The sequence below is a fragment of the Plectropomus leopardus genome, chromosome 7 (genome assembly GCF_008729295.1).
Source record: "Plectropomus leopardus isolate mb chromosome 7, YSFRI_Pleo_2.0, whole genome shotgun sequence".
Classification (NCBI taxonomy): domain Eukaryota; kingdom Metazoa; phylum Chordata; class Actinopteri; order Perciformes; family Serranidae; genus Plectropomus; species Plectropomus leopardus.
Window position 1 is genome coordinate 33,645,450 of NC_056469.1, and position 27,831 is coordinate 33,673,280.

The 27,831-nt window shown below is 39.5% G+C and overlaps 1 long non-coding RNA gene across 1 annotated transcript; it reads left to right on the top strand.

Annotated features, from left to right (window-relative positions):
* Positions 1-1,646: 1,646 nt before the first annotated feature.
* On the top strand, positions 1,647-27,034 carry LOC121946078. Its single transcript, XR_006105989.1, has 3 exons — positions 1,647-1,826; positions 6,111-6,256; positions 26,033-27,034. It is a non-coding gene; the product is annotated as an uncharacterized LOC121946078 (long non-coding RNA).
* Positions 27,035-27,831: the final 797 nt, after the last annotated feature.

Consider the following 27,831-nt stretch of genomic DNA (forward strand, 5'->3'; position numbering starts at 1 on the left):
ATCCCACAATCAAAAGAGGCGTGATGGCCGTGATGTTTAACACACGACCATCCTTCTCTAGCATGACAAATAGTATATGTGTCGACGGTAAACAATAGAAAACATGTAATTTTTTACTTAGTTTTGTTAGTTTGCCTGACTTTAGTTTTAAAAACCTGCATACAAGCGCTAACTTTGGCGAAAGATTATCAGTGGTAGCTGCTACACACCACACAGACTCCGCCCCTGCACTGGTTTAATACAGCACTGTTTTGGGGCTGCAAAGCCATTTCTCCATGTCCAACTGCAGGAGCGTCTGAGGAACATTAAATGTACTGTACATGATTGATTGATTTCTTTATTTTTTTGTGCACACAATGTGCCCAACCCTTATGGGTTTATAAGACACCAAATAATTCTTTCCAATTCATTTCATTACAGCGATTAAAAATTATTTCACCTTGTGCCGTCTTTCCCAAACAAGAGGAATCGCAACAAAAAATGTTCCCTTCCTGAAGCACAGCTCAAGTTTTCATAATCATCCAACCAACAGAAGTTGGCATAAATTGACGACATTTAAGTTAAAACTAACTCTATTACTAACTCTGTTTCTCAAGTCATCATAAACAGGGTACCAAAACAAAAAATTTAACTCGTTTTTAATATCCCACAACAAACAGCGTCTAAACATTTGAAAAAATTGACTGAATGACTTTCATATGACTTCCTGTTTCATCCACGTTCATCCACGTTCTTAAAAAATACTTGATGTTTTTTTCATTACTTTCGCATTTTGACACAGGGCTTTGGAAGGATTTTGGGTGTGTTTCCCAACAGACATTTTAAAACTGAAACCAAATCAAAAGAAAACAGAAAACATGAAAAAGTACCTCATCATAAACTCAGGGCACCTAAAGTGTATTTCACAGTACTAAAGTCAAATATTTCAACTGTTATTTTATTCAGCTTCAGAGTTTCCCCACAGATCAGAAAAGTGTGCAGATAAACAGCAGAGCGACTGTCTGACAGCGAAGTTTCTGTAACCGAGAGGGGAAAAACCCAACGAATGTGAAAACACTTCAGCGGCCGGCACAGGAACAATATTTAGGTCAAATCTCAAAGTACAGTTTTCATTTAACTCATATACCTATTTTCTCGGAGCTTCGAAACGTCGGTTCAGCTGCTTCATTCAGCACATTTGACTGTGTTAAAAGATTGACCTGATCTCATTAACCTGATCTCGTTAACCCGAGTGTAACCTAATCACAGTCACACGGCCACGCTGAGAGGATTTGCATGTTAGGCATCGCTTGTTTTGAGCCCACACTGTGATGAGTCAGCGGCAGAGACACAACATGATGATATTTATGTAATAATTCCAACACAACACCAGCCGTCAACATCAGAGACGCCAACACGGGAAAATGTTGAGGTGTGATCACACCCACCGTTTGTTTTATTTGATCGGAACCACAAAGTTATTTTTTTTTCCCAATTGTGTTATTAGGTTCGCACTTATTAACCACAAAGACAAACATCCAAAACAATAAGTTTAAAGTTTGAAGTTGTTTTTCTTTTCTTTTCATTTATTTATTTATTTATTTATTTAATTATGTGATTTCCTGACCAAAAACCTGAAACAACTTTTGGGGTTTGCATCTCTTTACGTAGTTTGTGTTGTGTGTGTGTCTTTGTATTTTGTTCAGACCACAGAAAAAGGTGTGATTTTGTCTGTTGGATGGAAGTTAACATTCATCCCTTTGTGTTTTATAGGCGAAGTAAAAACAAATAACTCCAGAATTCCTGCTGCTTTCTTTGTGAGAAGACATTCAACTGGATCGGTGAAGGTCTGGATTTTTCCTTATTTATTTATTTAAAAAAAAAAAAAATTATAAAAAAAACAATAAAACCTAAATATCTTCTGCAAATCAAGCTCTCCATTTATGACAAAAGATCAGCCAGGGTGCATGCTCAAAATAACAGATCCTGATAACTGATGAGAAATTTAAGAAATGTGTATCAGGCCCGTTACTGATCTGATCGGGACATCCCGACATCAAACGAAAGCAAACTGTAAACATGAAATGACACAGAAGAAGAAGATTTTAGGGACTTTCTAAAACGTGTTTTACATCCAGGAAAACTTAACTGAGTGCTAACAGTCATTTCAACAACATTCATTCTCATAGTTAGTTATTAAACACAGTCACACCTGTGGAGCTCCTCAGTTAACCCCTTGACACCTGGATAGAACAGCTCTCTTGCGCTGCAGACGCCTTTTGCAAGTATTTAAACCTCCAAAACATGAGAAAATTGTTTGATTTCTTTCAAAGACATGGGGGAGAAAAGACAATTTGGCAAGAAATATCCTGCAAAATAAAAGAAATTTGTAAAAATAAAAAAAAAAAAAAAAAAAAAGGTGAGCGAGAGAGAGAGAGAGAGAAAACAGGGGGAAATATATAGTTTTAATTATTTTTATTATTATTACATTTAAAATTTTCTTACAGTAAGAATATTTTTAAAAATAATAATATTTTACTGTTCTCTAAAAAAATGTATTTTTACAAATTTTTTTTGGATCATTTATTGTAAAGTTGCCCATTGCAATTTCTCGCAATTTCTCAGGTTTCAAAGGGTTAAACCACAGTTGAAACCACAATCAAATATAGTTTCATTTCACTGAAATGAGCTCAGACCCTGAGATGAAGATGACCTGCAGTCTGAATGACTGATGACAGTTTTACTGAGCAGATGAGTGTTTCAGTGTGTTTCCCCTGCTGCTGCCACAGAGTGCACCTACACGCATGTATAAAAAACACATAATTAGGGGCTTTTCTCTGAGCTTTGCTATTGTTTTGTCTCTCGCGGCCTTTCTGTGAATTTGGGTCAGGGCTGAAATCTTTCATCCTCCCCCATGGATGATGATGGGGGGATTACGGCAGAGACAAAATAAGCGCTCGGCTGATAACCAAAGACACAAAGAGGCCCGCCAGCTCCATCCCGCCGCCGCCACACGAGCAGAAAGAAAAAAAGCTGTTTGGTAAAGTGTTGATCTGCGTGTTGTTCGTCAGTCATTTCACCGACACAAAGAAAAGGTTGCTCAGAAAACATTAATCCACTCAATTCCACCCTGAATGCTCGTCAGATGGATTTTTTAGAATTATCATAAATATTTGTGATATTTTGAACTGTCGGTTTAATCAGTGTTTTACCGTCTTAATCCTGCTGTTGTAGAATTCAATCAGTTTCTTTAAACCCGTAAAGAGGTTTAACAGTTTAACAGACGTGTCCATAAACAGCTGGCTTTCCCGTTTCAAGTTCCTTTAAAGAAACGTCTTAAAGAATTAAGCTGCGGGTTGTCTCTTTTCTTCTTATTGTCGACAAAACCAACAATGATCGACTAACAACAAGTAGTTAAAATCTGATGTTCCTCTGCACCACAGAGCTCCATGTTTATCCAAAGAAGTTCCTTCATTACCATAAAACATTCTTGCTGACACAAAAACTCACTAGAACACCAAATGTGGATTAATCCGCCGCTGAAAATAGTCCCCAACAAAGTTACTGTTTCCTCCTGTTTGAGCAACATTTATAAAAACAACAGAAAGCAGCTGTTTCAGGAAACTTTTGGCTTTTAAAGACTGATTTATAGTTGTGCGTATGCTGTAGCCCACAAAAGTGGCCTATACCTTATAGAAGCATAGATACGGTTTGATGTGCGTCTGGGTGGCCGCCATATTGGGGAGATCATGAATTAGCAAACAAATACACGTGTACTGAGAGATGCAGATTTTATTTTAAAAAACGACTGTAATACGCATAATTCTGAATCCATTTGCATGAAATTTGTTTTGTTCAGCATCAGAAAGTGAACAAGATAGTTAGTTGTTTGACTTATTTTCAGTTACTGGAGGCAAGAAATTGGTTTGATTTCTTTCAAAACCAATAGGATTTTTTTTTTTTTTTTTTTTTTTTTAGATAGGGAAAATGTCCAGAAAACTCTATTTATAATTATTATAACTATAGATTTTTTTCAGGGCATTTCATTGTTTTATTAATTTGTTGATGTATTTATTTTAACTTTCTTGGGACATTTTCTCTCTGCTCTTTTAAAAATGAACATGTTTATTTTTATTAATTTTTTTTTTTTTTTTTTTTTTTACTAATATCTCGTTTATTTATGTGTCATTTCTCTCAAGTCGCTCTCATCGCCTACTTTTCATGTTTTTTTTCAAAGTAAAAATATAATCAATTTGCTTAGGTTTCAAAGGGTTAACTATGAGACATGGTAAGACAGTAAATGATGATGATGTAAACTTTAAAGAGTTGGGACAGATAAGTAGATTGGACATTAAGTGAAAGATATAAATTCCCTTTATATCCCCTTTAATCAATGATCTTTTCTACTGTTTGAATTGGATTAAACGTACAGACACACAAACTGGCCTGAGGTGTGTTTGTATTTGCTTAAGCAGATGTGAGGTGAGTGTGGCGCCCTGCCCCGCGGCCACACGAGTGGCATGGACAGGAAACAGTTGGCTCTAATCTGATGATGGAATTTTTCTTTTCTTTTTGCCGATTCTTATCAGAGCTGTAAATCAGATCGATGGGGGCAAAGTGTGGATCAGCGTCCCTGAGGAATGACTGTGTGGGCGGAGGATTATCATACTGAGTGTATGTAAAGCAATTAAGATGGATCAGTATCAGTTAACTAATTAGATCATTGACATGCTTCTAGTTTTTGGTCTCGGTTATTACATGCTTAGATTATCTGAAAAATATATGTGTATTTTTCTTCCTGTTAAGGGAAATAAAAACGTTGTTGCTTGATGAGTTACTGTCTGCAGAAGGGACATCTCCAGGATTTAAGGACATTGAAAGCTTAGCCTGGCAAAAAAAATCACCAACATTTTTAAAGAAACATGCCCTCCAAACTCAAGGGCCCACGAATTTTCTTTAAAAAATTAAAAAATAATAAAAAATCTGGCTTTTGTTTTTCCTTTGATTTTTTTTGGTGATTTTCAAATACTTTTGGTGAATGCTTTTTTCCTAAAACTTTTTGATGATTTTTTAAAATTTTTTGTATTCGTGGTGATTTTTTTCTGTAAAACGTTTGGTAATCATTTTTGCTTCATATTTTTTTTTTTTTCCCTTTAACATTTTGGTGATTTATTTAAAAAATATACATATTTATACATATTTTTGCACAATATTTGGTGAAAAAAAAATTCCAAAAATATTTAGACTTTTTTTTCTTATATAAGTTTTTAGCTAGTTGCTTTTCCTTAGAAATAAAAAAAAAAGAGTGGCAATTTTGTTTTTCTTTAGACAGTGCCTTAATGTCAGTGTTTCCTTTCCTTACATTTCTGATGTACTTGATGAACAATAATGATCGTCCCTGCAGAAACACGCTGCTGCAGGTGCTGTCCATGTGCAGCAGCATGAAATGTGCATATATGCATGCAGCGTGTTTGCCTTGGCACATACAGCGTGTCATCTGATCTGAGTGTGTTTGTGCAGGAGCTGTTTGGGTTTTTCGGAGTGGGTTTGCTTCAGCGGTGAGCTGAGCTGTGTTTACACTCATTTGGTCAGAATGAAGGAAAGCTTTCATATCCAGAGAAACATCATCAGTGTGTCTTCATCTGCTGACAGAGGACTGTTTACGAATTTAGTTCTGTTCTGTACATTGAGTTAATTAAGTTACTTACTGTTCCCAAAGTTCTCGTCTCTCGTCTGAGGAACTCGGAAGTTAATAAACTTAAATTAAACCTCAGCACAGTAGCAAGTATTTGGCAAGTACAGCTAATGACTGGACTGAGTTTCCACTTAACAGACTCGTACTGATCACGAGTTGCAGCGGTGAACCAGAGAACACAAAGGTTCAGAAGTTCACTCTAAAACAAATTGATTTTAAACTTATTTTGTGGTTTAATGAGTTCATTTCTCCCCTTCTTTAACGCTCACTTCTGTTTGTTCTGTCAGTTCTGACTTTTTTATGGAATGTCCTCAAAATGTTGATCCTCAGGGTACAAAAATATTTCCCCCCGTGATCCGTGAATTATAATTTTGATTTTTACAAGTCCACATGCTGTTTCTAAAGAGGAGCCATGACTTGTTTTCATTTTTTACAGAAATGAAAACTTTAAAGTTGCGGTGTGGAGGATTTAGTGACATCCAGTGGAGCATCCTGTTCTCACTCTGAAATCGTCAAATAACGACATTTCTCAGTGGACGTCGGCGTCAGACACGAACGCACAGACAGGCACCCGTTGTGGCGGTATGATACACCCACACACTCTCATCCCATGTTGCCACATATTCGCCGCTTTGACAGTGGACTTCCACGTCTGCATCACTCTCTATCATTCTGCCAGAAGGATTTCAGGACATTGCATGTATTTTTGGACATTTATGATTTTAGGACGTTTCTTGAATTTTACGACATTTCTAGGATTTGGGTACATTTCCCAATTTTGATGACATTTCTAGGATTTTAGGACATTTCTCAGTTTCTAAGATGTTTCTACGATTTTAGGATATTTGTTGGATTTTGGGAAATTTCTAGGATTTCAGGACATAGGGTCTTAGCTAGGACCTCTATCTGGGGTTGCATGGGATCCTCCTCTGGCACTTGTTTGACAAACAAGCTCTATTTTGATGCTGTTTTATGCACTCTTGCGTCTTATGTATACTAAAAGTGCAAAAACAATTCCCGCTGTGAATCGCTTTATTTTTATTGTTTTATTGTGAATGTTTTTGTGGTTGTGGTCCACCCAGCAGCCTGTTGGGAGCCAGATTTGGCCCATGGACCGTAACTTGCTCTCAGATAACAAAGATATAAATGGTGCTAACTGCTAGCAGCTTTAAAAATCTCCTGCGGTGTAACGATATTCCCACCATGAGCATGCAGTGTAAAAGCAGCGACTATCACTTTGAGCTTGACTTTCAGAGATATAATGTGTCAGTGAGCTGTTGGGGGGATTTGGACAGAGCCGGACTTCACCCTGTTTCTGGTCTTTATGCCAAGCTAACCAGCTGCTGGCTCTATATTTGCCGGACAGATATGAGAGTGGCGTCTCCTCCGTCTCCTGGTTAATGTCGAGTTTGATACGGTGATTACAGGAGAGGCTCAAACACACAAACACCTTCACAGAGTACATCACATTCTGTACAAATGCTACGGGCTGATTTTGTTCCTTTTCATATTTTGATTGTACAAACGAGTTGTAAACAGGCCACGAGGAGCGCCTCGGGACGAACTAACATTGTACCGAATCTGGGAATGTTTGATGTTCTTACTAGAATCACAGATTTACATAGAAAATAAACTCAGGAAGCTGACAGAATATTTACTGGTTTGAACTTGTGCCAGAAATGAGCTACCCCCCCCCCCCCCCCCCCCCCCCCGTTCAAGGACACAGAGAGAAAATATCACACTTCAGTCAGGCGATGACATCATTCAGCCGGTTATTTTAAAATTTTATAAGCGGGAACAAGTGTTGAAACCCGACGGACAGAACTGTTGGGCAACATGAACCCAAACTTCTGGGNACAGAGAGAAAATATCACACTTCAGTCAGGCGATGACATCATTCAGCCGGTTATTTTAAAATTTTATAAGCGGGAACAAGTGTTGAAACCCGACGGACAGAACTGTTGGGCAACATGATCCCAAACTTCTGGGACAGACGGCAGTCGTGTATAAATAGAGTTTGAGAGCACATTGCAGGTTGTGTTGGTGTTTAGATGTAAACGTGTGTGTTTGCAGTCAGATTGTCGTGTGACCTCAGTAACTGCTGACTGACAGCAGATTCCTCCGATAAATGTGTGATAGGTTATCTGACCTCTGTGAGAACAAACTGCTGCGCTCTGTGTGTGTGTGTGTGTGTGTGTGTGTGTGTGTGTGTGTGTGTGTGAGTGAATGTACTGCACACTGCATTTTATGTTTTACTGTTCGTCTCTTTTCCTCCAGGAAGAGTTCCTGTTAAGTTTGTATTTTGAGACTTCCTTTTATGTCACTAAGATAATTGTGTTCTCACAAAGGGAACTGCTATTATCTGGAAATTTTGTGACGTCACAGAGAAGAAGTCAGACCAGACAGGGAACAATCAGATGAATCAAAAAAGCATTTACTTAAAAAGAATCACACACACTCACATACCACTTCAAACATACATGCTCAGTATCTACACATGCACAGACATAAAACGTTATAAATACAAAAAAGAAAATACTGCGCATAAAATGAAAATATATCACCTACTCAAGTGATGAGCCGTGCCCGCTGGATCAAAATAACACAAAGGCAATCAGACCAATTGTAAACAGTTTATCCAGATCATCTGAAGCAATTTATTTCCAGATAAAAAAATCTGAGCACTTGAAATTCAGGTAATAATCCAGCTTGTTCTTATTCTGAAGTCCTCAAATATGGCCACTTTGTCAATGCTTTCAGCATAAAATCCCAAAGCAAAAAGCTACATTTCGCATCAACAAGAAAAGCCACTGGACGGCATCAGCTGCAAACGCGGCCGGAGATTATTGGTCGACTGACAGCCTGACGGTACCTGCTGCGTCTGCATGATTGGACAGCGTCAGGTTGAGAGCACGGTCAGACAGAACCTTGGCTACACATTACCATGTGTCTCTTTCGAAACCTTGAACCTATCTGTCAGTGCCAGCATGTGCGTTTGTTGACGTGCCAGCATTGGTTGCCATGTGCTTTTGATGCCTAAACATAACCACAGGCAGAGTCATCCCATCATGTGCTTGTGTTTTCATCTCAACTCGTCACATATTGCAGCTTTGTCAGTAGACTTCTGGATCCACATATTATGTCTGAGCATCGTTCTATGTTTTGGGACGCCACTACCATGATGTCCACAAATGCACATGGTGGGATGACGCTGCACATGGGTATGTTTAGGCAACAAAAGCACATGGCAAACTGTCGTGTTTAAGTTTGTTTTTCCAGTAACTTGACAATATATCCGATATCTGTCAGTGATGCTGAGTATAGTCATCACATTGTCAACCGCGGAACCAGAAATCCGCTTTGACCAACCAAACATCGAGCTTCTGATATTTAGTTTTTTTTGGGATAAATTCTTAGTTAATTAAAAAGAAAGCAGAAATGAAAAGGAGCCGTAACCTCCTTCACCTCCACTTATTTTCTAACAAGTTCCCCGACTCTCGGACGCTATGACCTGAGGAAATCAGTGTCGACTGAAACTGTCTCAGGTTCTGATGCTGAAACCTGAGAGGCGTGGGACAGAGGGAACGCAGCGCTCCTGAGAGAACAGTCCCATGTGACGACAGTGCAACAAGCTCTGAATAATAATAGACTTCAAGTGTCCGTTCTCAGGCCGCAAACGGCATGTGATCACAGACTCAAGGTCGAGGAGACATTCTCCTTTATGTCCCCAAATGTCCCAGATTTAACTCCGTTTCCTCTCTACGTGTCTTGTCTCTACACAGAACATTTTAATGACAGTCTGAGTTTGTGTAGGCAGATATTGTACTAGTTGAAGTGCAGAAATTAATTTAGGAACATGTAAAGCTCGAGGCGGAGAAACTGGTCAAACTATATCTCTGTTGTTGAGAAAAACTGGAAACGTTTTGATTTACTGAACAAAAATGTATTTGAGTATTCAAAGTGATACAAAAAGGTACACCACGTTCAGTACATTGTGGACTGACTATGTTTACTTCATGTTGGAGGTGAAGTCTGATTGGCCCAGATTTGCAGACAAATTCCCACACACTAACTTGCAAAATAATAATGATAATGCAGTTATTGCCATGCGCGCTGGAGCATATTTTTACAGAGCAGTGCTGCGCAGTATAACTGTGGGTGCGTAACTATGCATCTGCACGCATTTAGGTGAGGCAGCTGCCAACTGCAGATAACTGTTTGAGACCAACAAACAACAAAACAGGCTGTTTTTACCAAGAGATTTCTGGCTTTTCCTGCCATAATCGTGCGTCCAAAAGCAGGTATTTTATTTTTTCCTGCCCATAACCGGATGGTTTTTGTGCCTGAACCTCATTATATGTGAACCACAGCATTGTTGAAACGTTAAGCTTCACATATCTGTTACATAATAAGTAACAGAAGTAAGTAACTATTATTCGTGTTTCAGTTATTCCAAAAGATGTGCTCTCTTGCCTTGGACACAAGATTGAGCCATTTACACGGCAACTGTTCTTGCATGAGATGTTTGTTGTGGTTTGGCCTTTTGTTCATGTGACAGTGGCGTTCTGAAAACGCCAACTTTTGAAACCAGGTTCCAGAGTTTAATCTTTGGGAAACATTACCCCTTCTGTCGCCTGTAAACTGGCAATGCACGATCCTGTGAGAACGGTGATGCTTCATGCATGTGTGTTCTTTTTCTATGGTTTATCATTATTCAGTTACACCGCCAACTACTGGCCTCGCATGCACATTACAGTGTTATCAGTTGTTTTGTGTTCATGATGATCATTTCACAATGTTACCATATGAATGCTGGGGTTTTTTTAAATGCGAAGGAAAAACCTTTACATTTTTAGTAGGGTCATTCTCGTTTAAACGGGGTGTTTGCCTCTGGACTGCATGTGCCAAAATTTTTCTAATTTCCTTTTGAAGGCCATCGGACATCCGGTGGTCCGTTCACTGAACCACCTCATGTCCTCTGGACAGATCATGTCGCTACACTCCGTCATTAGCAGGCTGTGCTCCTGCAGTGGCAGTCCTCTCATCAGACATATTTTATGGATCTAAAATGTCACTTCAAAACCCTTCTCAGTAATTTTCTGGTCTCTCTCAGCTTGCTTATACTATTGATTAGCTCCTGCTAACTAAATCTTTCCTCAAGTTCAGCTGACCCATGAGCTGACCCTGACGCTCCACCTGAAATGATGTTGTCAGATTAGAAGAACCATAAAAATCTGCACATTTTAAGCGGCTTTTGTAAGATATATTTTCTGTCAGGCACCCTGTCATATACTGTTCAAAAGAAATGTTTAGATATATCAAGAGATGGTGAAATTGTTCACTATTTACAGACTGTGTTGTTCCACTCCACGTCAATAGGGGATGCTGCAGCACCCGCCTTCCTGCGCCCTTGTATTTTTGCAACATTTTCAGTAATCAGCCTGTCATTTGTTTGCCTAATCAAGCTGTAGTTACTTCTTTTTGAGTTTTTTTGTTTGTTTTTTTTGCAATTTGTGTCCTTGAATATGATTGGCAGAAATTGGTCATTTGATAAAATGCAGACGCCGACTCATCAGTTCGACTATTTTTGCAATTATTCCCCCGACCAACAATCCAAAACCTGAACCTGATACACTTTGCTCTGATATAAAACAGAGAATATAAATGGAGCCAGCACATGTTGGATGCACATATCTGAGAGACAAAAGGACAGCAGAGCCGTTAGTGGCTCTGCAGGTGTGATGACAAACCTCAGGTGTCCGTGTCACATGAACATCAACTGTGTTGCATTAGCTCAGTGATCCGCGGCATTTTCAGGCTTCACTAACGTCCAGCAGAAAAACAAGAGCCGAGCGTGAAGGAATGCAGAGAGCCCTTCACTGGACCCTGAAGGGGCTCCAGAGCAGGGCGAGGTCGTGTTTTCCACGATGAACCTTGTCTGCTTTTTTATTAAAGGATTAACAATCTATTCAAATAAGGCACAGTCCCTAAAATCTGCTGAAAATGACTGGAACGTAATCATTTCCTTGCAGATGAGCTCATGTTTTAAGAATGTGAGTCCTTTTTTTGCACATTTTCTTGATCTGGTAACTGCTGTTCTTAAAGGAATACCATGTCAGTTTTCAGCCAACTTTATAACAAAACAACTTGCCTCATTCACTAATATCTTCTTTAGATTTTTCTTAAATTTGCAAGAAAAGTCTACCTCTGATTCATGACGTGTTCCTAAACTCCGGAACTGTTTGCACCTGTGTTCTTATAATGATAAATCTGACTGTCCTCGTGAGTTTAAAGCACGTACCAGTTCTTCCAAATTAGCATAAGTGAACACATAAACTATGCACGATACATCGTGTGTGTAGATTATTACACGTGTGTGTAATGTTTCTGAAATGTAGCGGAAGTATATTTAAATAGAAGCTGCATGAAATTTAAAGTAGCAGAAAATGTAAATACTCAACTAAAGTGCAAGTACCTCGAAATTGTACTGAAGTACAGTACTTGAGTAAAAGTACTTTGTTCCACACCATCCCTGGATTCCGCTTATCATAAGTTGGAGTCTGCATATTCCAGTGTTATTCAGAGCATTACTGTTTTGTCATGGAGCTGATTAGATGACTTCCACTAACAGAAATCAGTTCAAACATTAACATGGTCACTTTCCGATGTTAATGACAAAACAAATTTCATTAAAATCGGATTAGAATAAAAAGATTTACAGTCGATTTTGTAGTGAAATCTGCACCTCATGTATTTGTTTACTAGCAGATCTTGACCTCCCCAATATGGCGCCTTTGCAGATGCTTCACAGCAAGCTTAGAGCAGCGGCCAATAAGGTGTCTGCATTTCTATATCTTTGGTATTCAAGACCTCAGTCCTCAGAGTTCATGACTTCTTATACAATTCCCGTAAACACAAGTTCAAGAGTTCCTTTTGAATGCAGCATTGTTCCAGTATGACGCAGTGCATTCTGGTAGTTTTAGGTTTTCTTTACTTCTTGAGTAAAAGTGAATGCCGCAGTCCTTTTTTCTGTTTCCTCTGGTCCTGTATCACTAGTTTCAAAAGTATTAGTGTCTTTCTGCTGCAGAGACAGACCAGATTTATGTCAGGACTCTCTTTATATCGGTGAAATACTTCTTTAACTCCTTAAAACTGTAGTAACTGTAGTTTAAAAAAAAATTCAAAAATTATTCCAAATTTGCAAGGCAGTAGTAAAAATAGCTCCAAGAAATTTACCTGAAAATTAGCACACAAAAAAGAAAAAAAAAGGGTAAACTAAGTTTAAAAAATATATTTATTTTAAAAAACAAGCTATAGGTGGCAAAAAGTGCTAAAAGTAATTCACTTTAAAATTTACAATTATACTTAGATGATTATTGTTTGTGTTTTAATTTTTCCTTTTTTCTTTCTTTTTAAATTTTATTCATTCTGTCTTTCATTTCGGTTCAGTTTCTTGTCAGTTTTCCTATTTTTTTGCAATTTTCAGGACAACTCTTACCGAGTTGCTAATTGCCTCTTAAGCTGTGCTTTTAAAACAAATCAAACCAATGTCGATCCAGGTTTCAGAGGGTTAAAACAGACACAGTCCCTGAATCTGCTGACACACTGAAGCATTTGGTACCAAAGTTATGGAAAAGTAATAATTTTCTTGCACATGACCAAATGTTTTGGGAATGCAACATGAGTCCACATTGTTTTAGCATGTTTTCTGCCCTTGCTGTTATTTTAAAAGCTCCTTCTATGTCTGAAAAACACTCATCTAAATCCAAACTGTGTCTGAGGTTATGAGATACGCTTCTCAGGCTGCAAACATCAGACTGTTTGTTGACTGAACAAGCTCTGTTTTTCTTTTAGTGTCACATTTTCTCAAGTTTTCAGTCGTCTTCTCGTGGTGGCCTCGGGTCACGTCCAAAAAAGCGTGTTTTGGTGACGGCTTTCCTGTAAGACTGTGCTTTATCAGCGCCCACAGAGAAAAATTCCCTGCTTTACCTTCAAAAAAAATCTCACACCTTCAGTGTTTTTAGTGAAACACGGGCCAACTTGTGCCTCCCACACACACACACACACACACACACACACACACAGACGCATGCATGCACACAAACACACACACACACACACACACACACACACACACACACATTTGACTTAATTAAAGGGCCTGACACTGGAGTGTGTGGACGGGGGAAACACACGTCTGAGCTGAGAGAATGTGAGGCAGAGTTTGGCTCTCTCCCCACATTCTTTCACTACGCTCGCCCACGCTCTTTAAAGACACAGCGCTCAAGTTTCAGACTGCGGTTTATACACACTCCTACGCAAGTTTCAGCCTCTGCCGATAAGAGCTGCCGTGTTAAAGTGATATTCCACCTAAAATTAGCCTGTTTTATTGTGATACACTCCAATATATCTCTAGGAGGAGCTGAGTTTTAGTTTCATCATGTGGAGAAAAGGAGGCGATCACGAATGTTTATTTCCTACAGCAGCGCAAGAGTTTATTGAAAGCCTCTTCTCCACACATTTCAACTGATAAAAATCTAATTTAGAAAAAAACACGCACTAAATATTTATAAAAACACTCAAAGCAAGTCAATTTTAACAAAGGATAATGTTGGTATGTTTCTGCAGACCACAAATATGTGACATTTGTATATTTTGTCCGTATTTTCTTAACATTACTACTGTGACACAGTTTAGATTTTATATGCATGAGCTGACTTTATCATCTGGAGGTCGAGGAGAGGCTGGAAAGATGACTGTCAAGCTGCAGACCAACGTTCAAGACAAACAAACAACAAAATCATTTGTGATTTATTGAGCCATCGGCTGCATTTCGAGCTGTGATCATGCCTACAAAATCAGTTATTTTACCCCTTTGAAACCTGAATCAAAATCAGTTTTCTTGCATTGCGTTTACAAACTGTTTGACCTTTTGAGCAAACTGGTTTGATTTCTTTTCTTTGATTTCTTTTGGGGAGAAAGTCACGACCAACATGCAAGAAATGTTCCATAAATTCTTGCATAAATGCAAGAAAATGTGACCTAAAATAGTTTTAAAAAAGAGAGCAGGATTATTATAAAGGTATCCAAAAAATGAGAGAAATGTCTCAAAAACACTATTTTTATTATAATAATTTATATTTAAAATTATGTATCAGAAAAAAAATTAAAAAATTAATTATTATTTTTTACTTTATTTTCACCTTACAGCACTTTATTTAGGTCATTTCCTTGTTCATTTTTTATTTCTTTACTTTTTTTGTGTGCAATTTTTCAAGTAATTCTCTTGGAACTGTTTTATCAATTTTGTGCTGATTTTTGGGCTATGTCTTATTAAGTTGCTTATGCCTTCACCGAGTGATTTTGAAAGAAATCAAACCACTTTGCTCAGGTTTCAAAGGCTTAAATATGATCTTTTCCTAACCATAGTGAATTTCTTGCTTTTAAACATAATGTTGACATGCTGACAACCTGCAGAGCCTTTGTGCTTAACGCAAAGTAAACAATAAAGTATTTTGGCTCGAGACACAACAATGAGCAGAAAGCTAGCTGAGTGAAGAGAAGTGTAGTTGATGCACTTTGGAAAACAACAAAGATGGCTGACATGTTGACACTCCTCCGTCGCAGCTCATCTCTGCACGCTGCAGTCTGTTTACGTTTGTCTGACACTCAGCGTTGTGTCACATGTTCTGTTTGGCCCATTGGCTGGTGTACAGATGTCAATAACGACCGTTGGAAATTGAAAATGAACTGCAGACTGAACTCACATTTGTGAATTGGTCTGTTGATTTCATGCTCTTCCACCACGTGTGCAGCAGCCAGAAACTCTGTGTGCAAACAAACTGACGTGACAGGGTCGTTCACGCCGTGTGAGTCGACAACTGAAGAAGCAGTGTTCTCAGACGTTAAAAAGAAAAAGCAAAACTTTTATTTATGTTTTAGTCTTCTTCGTCCTTTCTGAAGAAGCAAACGTTATTGCAGCCTGAAACGATTGCCACTTGGGTGTCAACACAGTGACGTCTTGTTCCTGCCTCTGTGAGTCTGAGCTTTTTTTCCTTTAGGAGAGATGTTTGCCTGAGCCGCTGTCAGACCATTTTTTGGGTGCTGAAACAATGTCTGCCCACAGTAAAACTAAAGCTAATGAATTAAGTTTTTGTCTGGTGATGATTCATTCTACTTTACAAACTCCCCGCAGATCTGCTGCTTCTCTAGAAGCTGTATTTTCAGTTCTGCAGAGTCTGAATGTGCTTTGCCGTGCTCTAAAGAGACCTCATAATTCACCTTTTTACTTCCTCTCTGGTTTCTGAAGAGTCAGCTGAGCGTCCACGTGAATAAAATCTCCTCACAGTCATTAAAATTCCTCAGTCTTGTGTTGTGGTCAGGTTGTCCACTTGGATTGGCGTGATGCCGCTGCCTCATCCACCCCCTCACTGGAGCAGATTAGGTGACTGTGGAGCCTCCGGCCGAGTCTCGCAGTCTGACAGCCTTTACACAGGAAATGACCTCATGACTAAATGACGTCAGTTTCAGTCAGCTGTGCAGTCGGACTTTACTGCTGCTTCAGATCTTCATGTTTCATTCATCAGCAAAACTGATCTGATTTATTCTCAAACATCTTAATCAGTACGTTTACGTGATTTTTTGTGTCAGTCTGACTAAAACTGGACTTTTGAGATACATGTAAACACTTCACTCCGACTGAAATCGGATGAAATGGAATTTCACAAAATCGGACTAATGCACTCAGATAACTCGATTGAAAGTCGAGTTATTCCATCATGTAAACACCTTAGTCAGACTGAGACTGGACTTGGTGTTCTGCAAGTGCTCCTAGTCGCCTTGCTGGCCTCCCTTGGTGGTTTGGGGATAGGAACTGTTTGTTATTTATGAGAAGGGAAGGGCTGCTGCAAAACAGGTCAGGTAATTTAAAAAATGTAAGCACTGAGGAGGGACTTGTGTTTTTAATTTCGGCTTAGGTGAGCAAGATACAACTCAAAAAGGTCTTATTTTATATTTATTTTAAATAAAAGTCACACCCCAGCCCCAAATAAAGTACAGTCCCATGACACTGGCACAGAAGCTGAGCGATGTCCTGCTGTGGAAGCAGCAAAATGTATTTCAGCCACCTAAAAAAAAACAGTTTAAAAATGCACTATATTTGAATGTTGTTTTTACTCTTTAGCTTCCACAGCAGCTGATGGAGGCAGCGGTAGAGCAGCAGTAGAGCAGCAGTAGAGCAGCGGTAGAGCAGCGGTAGAGCAGCTGTAGAGCAGCGGTAGAGCAGCGGTAGAGCAGTGGTGGAGCAGCAGTAGAGCAGCAGTAGAGCAGCAGCTCCGCCGTTCAGCGGAGTAAAATGTTTTTCTCAGTTTGGTGTTTTTGATATAATGGCTTCAAATCCCGTCAGTCAGGGCTGTCTGACAGCGAGGTAAAGTGCTGATAATATTCTGAATATAGCGTACACTTAACTGACATTGATTTTCTTTAGATGGCTTCAAACTAATAAATGAAGGCAGAGTTTGCTCAGCGCCGTTTGATTATATATACGTGATGTAGCGGTTAGTGTAAGAAAAAACAGTTATGATTGTGATTGGGTTGATATCACAGACTGTATAAATAATATAGGTTTATAAAAGTAGCTCAAAGGGTAAATGTCTCCAGCTACTGTGCATGAAAACATTCTCAGTTTCATTTCTCTTCCTCTGCTGACGCTGTGCTCACATAAGACAAAAAAAAATGAATGAGTTTAACTTTTCATTATTGTTTCTACTCCCTATTGTCACGATCATCTGCCCACGACAGCGAGACCTTTGTCACACACTCATGCAGCTGACCACGTTTCCACCTTCATGCTGTTAACCGCTGATGTCATCAGCAGAGTGTCTTCACTGTGTCTCTGTCCTCTGAGGCGGCTGTTTGCTCTTTCTCTATCAGCTGACACTGTTTGCTTCCTCCTAAAGTAAATTTACTCTGAGCTGCGTTTGAAAGCCGACTCACAAGAGCAGGCTTGTCTTCGGCAGAGTCGTATACCTGTAAACGTGCGCCCGCCCACGGCTCGCTCTTTCATTGCCCCCGTTGCATCTTTGCACTCTAAAAACAGAAGTTGTGTTTGACTGCTGCTTAAGTTTGAGCTCAGAGAGGGGAGCAGCTTGTGTTTGGGAGGAATGGGAGGAATGAGGATGGAGGCAGGTGTCAGTCAGGGAAGTCCTGGGAACATTGAGTGCTGATATAACTCAATCAGGGTGTGACTGCGGCTAGATTTCCAGGTTACAATGTTCAGAGAGATTATGTGTTTGTTTGGAGGCTGTTTGAGGCGTGTTGGTTCAACAGGAATATCAGGAGCTTTTTTACTTGAGCTGAGATTCATTAAAGCTTTTCAGCCGTGGCCTTTTGTCCTGCTCTGAATGGCACAGGTAGACTTTGAAGCTCTAAAAGAAAAAAACAATTGAAAGGCGACCTGCCAGCTGCCGCCAACGTAACCGCCGTCAACGTCTCCCGAGTCATGATCCAACCTGCAGCTCTTCATCAGAGTTCAACAGAGTTTGGTTTTTCCAGTTTTCATTTTGTTTTGGGTAAACAGGAAGGGGTGTGTGCCTGCGTTTGTGTGCGTGTTTGTGTGTGTGTGTGTGTGTGTGTGTGTGTGTGTGTGTGTGTTTTTGTGTGGTAACTCATATGAGGCAACATGAGCAGCTAACGCTCTGCTGCGGCTCCAGTCAGTGAGATTCCCACACATTTCTCTGGAAACAGCCTCCTGAGGCAGCATAACGACCGGTCTTCCGATCTAGTGGTATGCGAGTAGAGACGCGCGAGCCCACACACACCCACACACACACACACACACACACACACACACACACACACACACACACACTGATTACCTCTGGGATTAAACATACTCATACATACAAATTCGTTGCTTGAGAAAGTTGCTTGGGAAAAACCCCTACAACTGTCATTTTATTCCATTTCTTTTTGCCAGACTCTGACTGATGAAGGCAAAAATCAGAGTGCGAAAAGCAAGAACAGAAGCACAAACACCTTTTTTTGTGGTTTTTGTGACAGCTGTTGTACGCGTGCCGTGCTCTCTGCAGGGCAGCTGACTTGATTGAGTGCAGTCAGTGGTATGAGACACACCTGGGACACACCTGGGCCTCAACACTGACCTCCTCAACACACCTCTCTGCTTTGTGTCTTTTGTTTCCTTTTTCTTTTTCTTTGTTTGTTAATTTCAACTCATCCACTCCCGACTCCACTGACTCTACAGCAATGAGACTCAATATGAGGCACGTGGGCCAAATCTGGCCTCTGATAAAGTGCTGGGTGGCCCCCTAGCCATTTTCCAATTAAAAATAAAAATAAAGTGATTCACACTGTGAATTGTTTTTGTACTTTAGTATACATAAGGTGCCAAAGTGCATAAACAGCATCAAAATAGAGCTTGTTTCTCAAGAAAAGTGCCAGTGGAGGATCCCCTGCACCATCCATCAGAGGCCCTAGCTAAGACCCTAATGTCCCAAAATCTTCAAAATGTCTTTAAATCTTCAAAATATCTGTGAAACTTCCTTAAATTCAAGAAATTTCCTAAAATCTGAGAAACGTCCTAAAATCTGAGAAACGCCCTAAAATCCTAGAAACATCCTAGAATCCGAGAATTGTCACAAAATCTGAGAAATGTCATAAAAACCGAGAAAAGTCCTAGGATCATATAAATGTCCCAAAATCTGACAAACATCCTAAAATCTGAGAAAAATCCTAAAGTCCAAGAAACGTCCTAAAATCTGAGAAATGTCCTAAAATCCTTGAAATGTCCTAAAATCCGAGAAGTATCCTAAGATCCTAGAAACATGTATCGGCCCGCTGCGATTGGCCCCTGGCCTCCTGTCATTTTGCAAAAGTGGCTCCCCAGGAAAGAATTTGAGTTTGACTTTTTTTGGTTAATAAATCACTTTATTTGTGTGTCTCCTGCACTTAGAGCCAGTCTGTGACATTTATAAGAAGCTTTAAGTATTTCTGTTTGTGCTCAACTTTTTACAGCCGCGGTTTAACTATTCCCACTGACAAAGACAAGTTCAGCCTTTACATCTCTCCCCTTCTTAACCACAACAGTTCAGTTCAACACTTCCATCATAGCCGAGGTGTCTTCATGCTGCTGTCTGCCACTTGTTGGGAAACAGTGTATCTTCAGCTGTGACTTCAGGCTGCACGTGTGGTTGCAACTTCACAGTCTGACTAATAAATGCCGTGACAAACATTTCAACAACCCTGTTTCTCTCCGATCTTCCATCTATTGCCCGGGGAGGCACCTTTCACAAGCTGTTTGACTCTTTGAAACCTGAGCAAATTGATTTAATTACTTTCAGAAACATGTAACGTGCAAAAAAGTCCCAGAAATTGCAATAAATTAGCAAAAGGTGAAAAGAAAATTATCTAAAAATGTGTTTTTTTAAAAAATGAGGATTATTAGAAAATCATCCACAAAAATAGAGAAAATTTTCTGGAAAGCTATATTTTTGTTCTACTAATTATATGTATAAATTATGTTACAGAAAGGAATATAATAAAACCTAACAAATGAATGCCTTAATTTCTTGATTTCCTAAACTTCTTTCTTGTCACTATCTGTTTTTTTTTTTGTTTTTTTTATATTCTTTTGTGCAGATTTTCAGGTAATTTCTAACAGCAAAAGTGACAAGAAAATCACCTAAAGTTTGTTTTATAAAAGAGCGAAGGATTATTAGAAAACTATCCATTAAAGTTGGGAAAAAAATGTCTAAAACTGTGTTCATAATTGTGATTTTTTTTTTTTAAATACAGAAAAACACAAAAATAATAAAATACATCATATAAATACTTTTTTCTAATTTTTATCAATTTTTGAGTTTGTTTCAGGCTATTTTTTCAGTTATTTTAGGTTATTTTTTTCACACTATTTTTTACTATTTATATAATTTTTTGGCCATGTTTCCTTAAGTTGCTTGTCTCAGAGGTTAATAAGAAATAAAATATGTAAAATCTAAAACATTGTGCAATACTTTATTAAACAAAAAAGGAAACTTTGAGTGAAAAGCATGCTAGACCCTATTTATCTGTAAAAATGCATAACTAGAAAGAAAAAAATGTCAGTTTAGAGTCGAACCAGGTCTTCTCTTCCTGCGCTCTGAGTGTTTTGGACTGTTTGAGTTGTTTCGAGAGTGTTGGGGCGGAGCGCCTGGATGGTTACTGGCCCATATCAGCTGGTGTTTCTCGGTGCAGTGGAAAGTACCTAAAAGTTGCCATCGGTTAGAAAAAGCTGTGAACAGAAAACTGCTACAGAGATGTTGACCTCCTCTGACCTCGGTTTACTGAAACATTTGACTGAGCGCCGCTGAGAAACGCTGCAGCTGCGGCCTAAGAGAATCAAAGAGTTATTATCAGAGGAGTGTCTCTTCCTGTAACTCACTATCAGCTGAATAAAGACAAGAGAAGGATGAAAGGGTTTAATCATGAAAGGATATAAAAAGCATCTTTGTATTCAGCTTGTTTTTACTGTGTCTCTGTCTTTGTTGCTTAGTGACCATGATGCGGTGTCAAACTTCCCTCAAACTGTGTGTGCTGTAATGTGACGTCAGCTTCCTTTAATATTCTGGTGTTGCAGCTGGAAAAATATCAAACTTACCACAACTTATTATTTCCTGTGTATTAGAGGACTTCCCCATGATAGAGCCACCATCAGTGTTTGCATCACTAGGCGGGGTTTCCGAGACAGATCTGAATAAAACCTATAGCGATATTTTCGAAATGACGATTAAACACAATTGCAAGATGACTGTGTTTCCACTGATGTGTGTGTGTTAGAAGTGATGACTGAGTGATGTTAGAAGCCCAAAACAAACACTGGCTGGAGACCGGGCCATTCGTGTTTTTGAGTTGGCCACCATAGATCTCATACATGCACAGTCCACAAGGGTCCAATTTGGTTTGTTTGACATGTTATCATCCTCCCATGTCTGCAAGGGTCTGAGTGGACGTCTGCACACAGACCGCTTTTTTCATGATCTCACCAACTGCGTATGCTCTGATCTCTTGTTCCAAACATTAGTCCAGTCCAAAACACTGCAGTCAAGCAAGCTGCAGCCGCAGTCGCAGCCGCAGCCGCAGCCACATCGCCATGGGGAAGTGAGTTTTAACTTGGAAATTCGTTATCCAGACCAGGCAACATCATTAAGTTTCACTTTCACTGAATGTTTTCTGTAGGAAGCAGGACGTTTTCATTCCAAACTTGTAAAATAGCGCAGCCCTGTCACTGCTTTTGGCATAAGAACGCAACACCAACAGGCACCTTTCACGTGTGCATTTAACGCTGCTGAACGGCGTCAGCTGAGGACACAGCCAGAGAGAAGCGGTCACAGTGTTATTGTGCTCTGGCGGACAGCCAGATGGCACCTGCCACATCTGCACGATACGTGTACAGGCAGCATCACCTGAGAATGTGGCTGAATGGAACCTGCTGTGTGCGCGTGAAATGTGGCCAAATGGCGTCAGGTTGAAATGCTGCCGGTAACCAAATGATATAAGGATCACGAGGGCACCTATAGAGCATGCAAGGAGGTGGATGGGTCAAACAAACCCTGGACTTTGATGTGGAGTCCAACTATCTGTGCCAGCATGTGCGTTTGTTGACCACCCGGCGTTGGTTGCTATGTGCTGTTGTTGCCTAAACATAACGGCGTGCAGCATAATCCCACCATGTGCATTCATTGAAATCATGGCAGCGGCATCCTGGAACGTAAGCAGCAGACACAGAAGGATACCTAGAGAGTAATACTTAGACTTGTCGACTGCAAAGGTGCAATATGTGACAACTTGGGATGAGAGCGTGTTGGCCAGCCGCAGCCATGCCATGGTGACATGACTTTTAGGTTGGATATTCGACAATCACTCCAGCCCCAGCAGCATTGTTCAGTTTTAGTTTCAGTGAACACTGGCTTTAAGTAGACAGTAAGCTCACTTTAGCCCTCCCATAGTCCGTAGACTGGACTATGAAAAGAATCGTGTCTGCGTGACTGTGGACGTTTAATGCAGCCTTGACACACTTTAGCCTTCATGAGTTTGTTTTCTTATCAGTGAAGTTAAAAAGTTAAATTTATTGCCCTGTACATGTTCAGATATTTCAAACTGACCACTTTGAGATCATCATGATAAAACTCGACATCCCTCTGAAACAGTTTGTGTGTGTCACCATTTTCAGTCCTTACAAGGAGCTGGAGACACGGCGAGCCTCTGCAGACAGAACGGTCATGATGAGACGAGTCGTTGTGATTAATATGAAGGTCTGTAAGACGCCGTTGGTGTTGTGTCACTGCAGCAGAGCCCAACAGCTGAGAGGATCAGGGCTCTGATGACAGCATGCTCCCTAAATAAAGGCCTCACTTCATGACTAACTGGGATTGCACAACAATTTAAAGACCACTTGTGTGAATTATTGGCAGTCATCTCAGATCCCTTTAACCTATATTTAGACAGCCGAGGCTTCTGCTGAGCTCGGACGCTTTGTCTGGCGTGTTTTCGAATCACATTTAGCCCAAACCACAAATACAGTCACCTGGTCAGGCGCTGCTGGAGATTGTTACAGACAGGTGAGAATTCTCCAAAGACAGAATCAGTTTCATGCATTCAAACCACAGAGAGCAAAGCTGCAGAACAAGAGTTTATTTTGGGGAAACACCAAACAAGATGAAGCAACACTTCAGCTTTACTCTGAGCTAAATGCTAGCATCTGCCTGCTAACGTGAGCTCAGTGACAAATGTATCACTTTTGCAGGTTTTTGGCGGTGAATCTGTCCGTACTCAACAGGTTCTCATCCCAAGTTGTCACAGTGTGCCATTTTGCAGTGGACTTTAGCGTCTAAATATTGCATTTTAGGGATCCTTCAGCATTTGCTGTTGATGTTCTGTGATGTTGCTACCGTGATGCCAACAAATGCATATGGTGAGATGACGCTGCACATGGTGATGTTTAAGCAACAAAACCACATGGTAACCAACGTCGGGATGTCAACAAACACACATGCTGGCACAGATGGTTAGGAGTAAGGAAAGGAGGCACCTGGTGTAGAAATGAACTTCACATTAAGAACCCAGCACTCCTGCATGGAAGTCCGGGATTGTTGGATCCATCCATCACCCCCTTGCTATATAGGCACCCTTGCGCACTTTATGTTATGTCGTTTCAGGGCAGCGTTTCCACCTGATGCTGTCCTGCCATGTTTTATGCAGGTGTCACAGGTCCCATTAGGCTGCAAAATTGACACAGCCTCTGTGCATGTCGGTGCTCTCTGGCCATTCGCTCTAACACCACAACCTATCCACTTGACAGCGTTGTCACCTGTCGTTGTCCAACAGTGTTTCATGTGCATACAAAAGATGCCTTATGGTGTCGTGATCTCACACCAGAAGCACTGACAAAGTGGCATACAGGTGGCGTCACCTTTACAGTCAAGCCTTCCTTTGGAGCAACTCCATGCGTTATGTTTTTATTTGCTTTTTTTTGGTCTTGTCTGTCCCTCGTCGTATTGTGTTCCATATTATAATTTATTAAAACTCGATCAATTAATTAATTTATTTTAAGTGTGTGTTCATGTGTTTGTGAAGCATTTTGTAATTGCATGTTTTAAACAGTGCAATATAAATGAAGCTTCACTTATTGTACAAGTTTTGAATGAGAACGGGCTGGCCCAGCGCAAAAGCTGAAAAAGCTTTCTAGCTTTTGGGTTTACATCTGTGGTACGCAGCCTACTAAATATGTGCAGTTGTTATCCTCCTGCCGGCACCTACTGTGAGAAAATGTGAACTCATCGACTTTAATATGTGATGGCCCTTGTTCTTAGCTCCGGGAAAGTTTTAAAATTTAAAACCACCATGATTTAAATATATATAGCAGAAAGATTCAAAATCGACCTTATTTGCAGTTTGTGGTGTCAACTGTTTTTTAAATAATGGTGTTCTATGGGTAAAAATGAATTCTGGGCCACAGCAGATTTTTCTTGCTGCAAACCGCCTCTGCGAAAAATTTGCTGCAAGGCCGAGCAGCTCTCCTGGTGGTCTGGATCAGAACTGAATGTGCCTTTCAAAATGTCACGCTTGGCTCCTCTGTGGCAGAGTTTTGTAGATTTCTCCACAGCTCCCACTGCAGGGTCAGACAACAATGGCTACTCCTGCACACAGTCACAGAGGAGGTACACGTGGGTTGGCAAGAGGACCATGTGTCTCTAGAATTAACTCCACGTTATCTTATCTGGTGAGAGATTTGAGTCGTCCATAACTGAGCTTAAAAATTTACTGTGCTGGATAAATAACTGGAGTGTCGTTTCATCATGCATTTAGCTGCAAATTACATGCATAAGGAATGAGACAGACTCACCTGTGCATGTGTGCCAGCCGCACTGATTGGAGCCAAATCAAATGTGCACTTCACACTGCATGTAAACTTGTATGTGTGTGCACTCAGGGTGTCAACTCCAGGTTTGTTTTTTGGTAAATGCAGTGTGTGTTTGTTTGTTTTGATGCCATGCAGTCCAATTTTTCTAAGCATATTGTTTTTGCAGCAAGGTGTTTGTGGTATGAATAATTGACACACACATACATGCACACACAGACACTTTCCTGCACACATGCCTCTGTGCAATCTTTGAAGGAACATTTTAAACTTGACCACGCCAAATGTAATTTGGCTGTGGTTCGATCTCTCCTCAGGCTGTAAATACAAGAACAGATCATACAGTGAGGCAGTATTATCTGTGTTGATTTACAGTCACGTGCGTGCAGCACACCCACGCTGTGCAGATCAGCTGACAGAACAGAAATGTGTTTTACAGTGTGTGTGTGTGTGTGTGTGTGTGTGTGTGTGTGTGTGTGTGTGTGTGTGTGTGTGTGTGTGTGTGTGTGTGTATGCGGACAGTCAGGGCTGAAGCTGCACACCCGGATGTTTACCGGTCTGTCCGGCTCCATAACTGATTGGCAACAGAGCTGTGGGTGTTTTTATGCCTGGCTGCACCAAACAGGTGCCAATATTTCAAATGAAAACACCTCACATCTTATCTGGTTGGTGAATCATTTATTTTTTACAGTTTTACAAACAAAATGTCAACGCATTTAATGCATTTAATTTGGAACAAGACCAAGAATGCTCAATTGTTTTCTCGCTCACCACAGAGACACAATGATAAAGGCCGCCTGTCAGTATTAGCCGTTATAATCTGTTATTTTGATCTGACGCTGCACTGCACATGCATCCAAACAGACTTCTTGCTGTTGATGGTGGTTGCTTTACAGTGTTTGCTGAGAAATCATGTCATAATAACTTTTGTATTCTGATTTTTGCAGTTGCTGTGTTGTGATGCGAGGACTAGTGACTTCTGACGCTCTCCACTGGAATCAAACCTGGTGACACTTAATCATCAGCCTGAAAAACTCTGCAAATACACAAAGACTGTCACAATAATCATTTGTTATCATGAAGTATAATGAAGCACTTTATCCCATTCATTGCATGTATTTATACTTTCTTTTTCTTTTTTTTTAAAAGCATCAGCACTTTAATATCAATTGTATCCCTTTAATTCTTCTTTCAGTCTCCCTCACTCTGCACTGAGCTCCTCTGCAGATAAAAACACTTCTCTTTAGTGGTATCTAATCATGCAAAATGTTTGCACATTTCTACCTACACCCTGATACGGTGGTGATGTTTGTTGGTTTGTTTGTTTTTGGTGCTCACAGCTTTGAAAAATGACATTTAAAACGATCAACAGTATGTTTACATACACAAAATAGTCAGTTTTTTGCCCTTATTCCGCAAAAGACAATAATCTTATTACGCTGTTTACATATCTAATGAAACTGAATATTCCACTTACACTTCTGTTTACATCAAGATTAATCCGTCATCAAAAGAAAACAACAAAAAAACCTCATGCACAGAAACCTTGCACATTAAGTTCAGATGAAAGTTAACAAGTCAGTGTTCAAACGGGGTTGACACAACGTGAGGTCATATTTGATATTAAACGTGCGACAGTTTTGGCTGAAAAAAGCACAACTGTGTGCAAAGGCCTTTAATTGGAATATTAAAGCAGAATATTTATATATAAAATTCAAAATATTGTCATATTTAGAATAATAGGGGAATACTGGTGTGCATGTAAACATTAACTCATTTTTCCAAAAACAGTGTCCTGCTTACTCTGAAAAATTCACACACCTTCACTGGAACTACTTTCTTTAACTGAGGAAATGTTGACCTCAGTAATCCAGTTATTATTGTGGAAATATTTGCTGCAATTTATAATTTCTTTTTTTGGACATTCATTAATTTATTCATTTATTCATGCATTCATTCATTCATTCATTCATTCATTCTCTTTTCTTATCACACTTTCCACAGTCAGTTTAGAGATTTGAATTAGTGACTTTATTTCCAGGTACTCATACTCATAAACACATTTTGTATTTGCTCTTTTTTATTTACAAAGAGACTCATCATGCAAAACTAATCTGATAATAGTTGTTTTCTTTGTGTCTGTACGGAGGGAGATTAAGGCCATGTGGGGGGAAAATTGTTATTTTTACTTATTTTAACAGAGATTAAAGTGGCAGTTATGAGACTGAAGTCAGAATCATTGATTTGAATTATTTACTTTGATTCTGACTTCATTTGGAGAAATTTGACTTTATTTCATCAATGAAATTTATCCTTCTTTCATAAAAAGTTTATATCTTATTGTCTGAGTTCATTTTTTTAAATCAAAGTTTTTGAAAGTATGTATAATCACTCATTTTTTTCCCTTTTGGCCCAAATGATCTTCCATTATTTTTCCTTTGCATTATAGAAAACAAATGTGTAATTAGACACAAAATAAGCTTTTAGACAGTTTATCATTATATGAAATGCTTTGCTGTTTGCACTTTACAAAGTATCTGATTGATTGTATTTTTATTCTGCATCTCATGTGAAGTTTATTTTGTTTCTTTTTGAAACTTTTGTTTGTGAGATAAATCTACAGCAGACAGCTAGATACTCATATATATATGTATTTTTGATTCATAGAAATATAATTTGAAGTTCAATTATATAAAAATCATATAAATCATGGATTTAAAGGCTGAATTTGTACATTTTGTGGCTC